We start from the raw sequence: 4335 nt of genomic DNA, 5'->3' as shown, positions 1-4335 counted from the left end.
CTCCCTCCTCCCTACAGAGGAGATGATCCTAGCTGCCTGAGAACGGGGCCAGGTGCAGAGGAACAGGGGAGGGAGCAAGGGACAGTGGCCATGTCTGAATGGTTCAAGCTGAGGTCGTAAAACCACTGAAAGAGGCCCACCCTCTTCCCCCTTTGAAGGCGCCCCCCCCCCACGCCTGTTTTCAGCTGTGATTTGTGGTCACTGGGGCAAACAGTTTACGGTGGCCCAGAGCCCACACAGACTAGAGCAGACCAAGGCCCCCCTGAACACACCGATACAATACAAGGTGTGGGAAGCTGTGAAGCGCCATGGTGCGTGTCTTAGAGTCCTGAATCACATAACGGATACCCTCTCAGTGTGGTCCAGGCAGGGACAAGCTGAATCACATAACGGATACCCTCTCAGTGTGGTCCCGGCAGTGACAAGCTGAATCACATAACGGATACCCTCTCAGTGTGGTCCGGCAGTGACAAGCTGAATCACATAACGGATACCCTCTCAGTGTGGTCCAGCAGTGACAAGCTGAATCACATAACGGATACCCTCTCAGTGTGGTCCGGCAGTGACAAGCTGAATCACATAACGGATACCCTCTCAGTGTGGTCCAGCAGTGACAAGCTGAATCACATAACGGATACCCTCTCAGTGTGGTCCGGCAGTGACAAGCTGAATCACATAACGGATACCCTCTCAGTGTGGTCCAGGCAGTGACAAGCTGGATCACATAACGGATACCCTCTCAGTGTGGTCCAGCAGTGACAAGCTGAATCACATAACGGATACCCTCTCAGTGTGGTCCAGGCAGGGACAAGCTGAATCACATAACGGATACCCTCTCAGTGTGGTCCAGGCAGGGACAAGCTGGATCACATAACGGATACCCTCTCAGTGTGGTCCAGGCAGTGACAAGCTGGATCACATAACGGATACCCTCTCAGTGTGGTCCAGCAGTGACAAGCTGAATCACATAACGGATACCCTCTCAGTGTGGTCCAGGCAGGGACAAGCTGAATCACATAACGGATACCCTCTCAGTGTGGTCCAGGCAGGGACAAGCTGGATCACATAACGGATACCCTCTCAGTGTGGTCCAGGCAGTGACAAGCTGGATCACATAACGGATACCCTCTCAGTGTGGTCCGGCAGTGACAAGCTGAATCACATAACGGATACCCTCTCAGTGTGGTCCGGCAGTGACAAGCTGAATCACATAACGGATACCCTCTCAGTGTGGTCCAGCAGGGACAAGCTGAATCACATAACGGATACCCTCTCAGTGTGGTCCAGCAGTGACAAGCTGGATCACATAACGGATACCCTCTCAGTGTGGTCCGGCAGTGACAAGCTGAATCACATAACGGATACCCTCTCAGTGTGGTCCGGCAGTGACAAGCTGAATCACCATAACGGATACCCTCTCAGTGTGGTCCGGCAGGTGACAAGCTGAATCACATAACGGATACCCTCTCAGTGTGGTCCAGCAGGGACAAGCTGAATCACATAACGGATACCCTCTCAGTGTGGTCCGGCAGTGACAAGCTGAATCACATAACGGATACCCTCTCAGTGTGGTCCAGCAGGGACAAGCTGAATCACATAACGGATACCCTCTCAGTGTGGTCCGGCAGTGACAAGCTGGAGCTGAATCACATAACGGATACCCTCTCAGTGTGGTCCGGCAGTGACAAGCTGAATCACATAACGGATACCCTCTCAGTGTGGTCCAGCAGTGACAAGCTGAATCACATAACGGATACCCTCTCAGTGTGGTCCGGCAGTGACAAGCTGAATCACATAACGGATACCCTCTCAGTGTGGTCCGGCAGTGACAAGCTGAATCACATAACGGATACCCTCTCAGTGTGGTCCGGCAGTGACAAGCTGGAGCTGAATCACATAACGGATACCCTCTCAGTGTGGTCCAGGCAGTGACAAGCTGAATCACATAACGGATACCCTCTCAGTGTGGTCCGGCAGTGACAAGCTGAATCACATAACGGATACCCTCTCAGTGTGGTCCGGCAGTGACAAGCTGAATCACATAACGGATACCCTCTCAGTGTGGTCCAGGCAGTGACAAGCTGAATCACATAACGGATACCCTCTCAGTGTGGTCCGGCAGTGACAAGCTGGATCACATAACGGATACCCTCTCAGTGTGGTCCAGGCAGTGACAAGCTGAATCACATAACGGATACCCTCTCAGTGTGGTCCGGCAGTGACAAGCTGAATCACATAACGGATACCCTCTCAGTGTGGTCCAGCAGTGACAAGCTGAATCACATAACGGATACCCTCTCAGTGTGGTCCCGGCAGTGACAAGCTGAATCACATAACGGATACCGTCTCAGTGTGGTCCAGGCAGTGACAAGCTGGATCACATAACGGATACCCTCTCAGTGTGGTCCGGCAGTGACAAGCTGAATCACATAACGGATACCCTCTCAGTGTGGTCCAGGCAGTGACAAGCTGAATCACATAACGGATACCCTCTCAGTGTGGTCCAGCAGTGACAAGCTGAATCACATAACGGATACCCTCTCAGTGTGGTCCGGCAGTGACAAGCTGGATCACATAACGGATACCCTCTCAGTGTGGTCCAGCAGTGACAAGCTGGATCACATAACGGATACCCTCTCAGTGTGGTCCGGCAGTGACAAGCTGAATCACATAACGGATACCCTCTCAGTGTGGTCCAGCAGTGACAAGCTGGATCACATAACGGATACCCTCTCAGTGTGGTCCAGCAGGGACAAGCTGGATCACATAACGGATACCCTCTCAGTGTGGTCCAGCAGTGACAAGCTGAATCACATAACGGATACCCTCTCAGTGTGGTCCAGCAGTGACAAGCTGAATCACATAACGGATACCCTCTCAGTGTGGTCCAGCAGTGACAAGCTGAATCACATAACGGATACCCTCTCAGTGTGGTCCCGGCAGTGACAAGCTGAATCACATAACGGATACCCTCTCAGTGTGGTCCAGGCAGTGACAAGCTGAATCACATAACGGATACCCTCTCAGTGTGGTCCGGCAGTGACAAGCTGGAGCTGAATCACATAACGGATACCCTCTCAGTGTGGTCCAGGCAGTGACAAGCTGAATCACATAACGGATACCCTCTCAGTGTGGTCCAGCAGTGACATGCTGGAGCTGAATCACATAACGGATACCCTCTCAGTGTGGTCCAGCAGTGACAAGCTGAATCACATAACGGAGACCCTCTCAGTGTGGTCCAGCAGTGACAAGCTGAATCACATAACGGATACCCTCTCAGTGTGGTCCAGCAGTGACAAGCTGAATCACATAACGGATACCCTCTCAGTGTGGTCCGGCAGTGACAAGCTGGAGCTGAATCACATAACGGATACCCTCTCAGTGTGGTCCAGGCAGTGACAAGCTGAATCACATAACGGATACCCTCTCAGTGTGGTCCAGCAGTGACAAGCTGAATCACATAACGGATACCCTCTCAGTGTGGTCCGGCAGTGACAAGCTGAATCACATAACGGATACCCTCTCAGTGTGGTCCGGCAGTGACAAGCTGAATCACATAACGGATACCCTCTCAGTGTGGTCCGGCAGTGACAAGCTGGAGCTGAATCACATAACGGATACCCTCTCAGTGTGGTCCAGCAGTGACAAGCTGAATCACATAACGGATACCCTCTCAGTGTGGTCCGGCAGTGACAAGCTGAATCACATAACGGATACCCTCTCAGTGTGGTCCAGCAGTGACAAGCTGAATCACATAACGGATACCCTCTCAGTGTGGTCCGGCAGTGACAAGCTGGAGCTGAATCACATAACGGATACCCTCTCAGTGTGGTCCAGCAGTGACAAGCTGAATCACATAACGGATACCCTCTCAGTGTGGTCCGGCAGGGACAAGCTGAATCACATAACGGATACCCTCTCAGTGTGGTCCGGCAGTGACAAGCTGGAGCTGAATCACATAACGGATACCCTCTCAGTGTGGTCCAGCAGTGACAAGCTGAATCACATAACGGATACCCTCTCAGTGTGGTCCAGGCAGTGACAAGCTGGAGCTGAATCACATAACGGATACCCTCTCAGTGTGGTCCGGCAGTGACAAGCTGGAGCTGAATCACATAACGGATACCCTCTCAGTGTGGTCCAGCAGTGACAAGCTGAATCACATAACGGATACCCTCTCAGTGTGGTCCAGCAGTGACAAGCTGAATCACATAACGGATACCCTCTCAGTGTGGTCCAGGCAGTGACAAGCTGAATCACATAACGGATACCCTCTCAGTGTGGTCCAGCAGTGACAAGCTGAATCACATAACGGATACCCTCTCAGTGTGGTCC

Source organism: Salmo trutta, unplaced genomic scaffold (genome assembly GCF_901001165.1).
Source record: "Salmo trutta unplaced genomic scaffold, fSalTru1.1, whole genome shotgun sequence".
Classification (NCBI taxonomy): Eukaryota; Metazoa; Chordata; class Actinopteri; order Salmoniformes; family Salmonidae; genus Salmo; species Salmo trutta.
Note: the sequence above shows the minus strand (reverse complement) of the source record.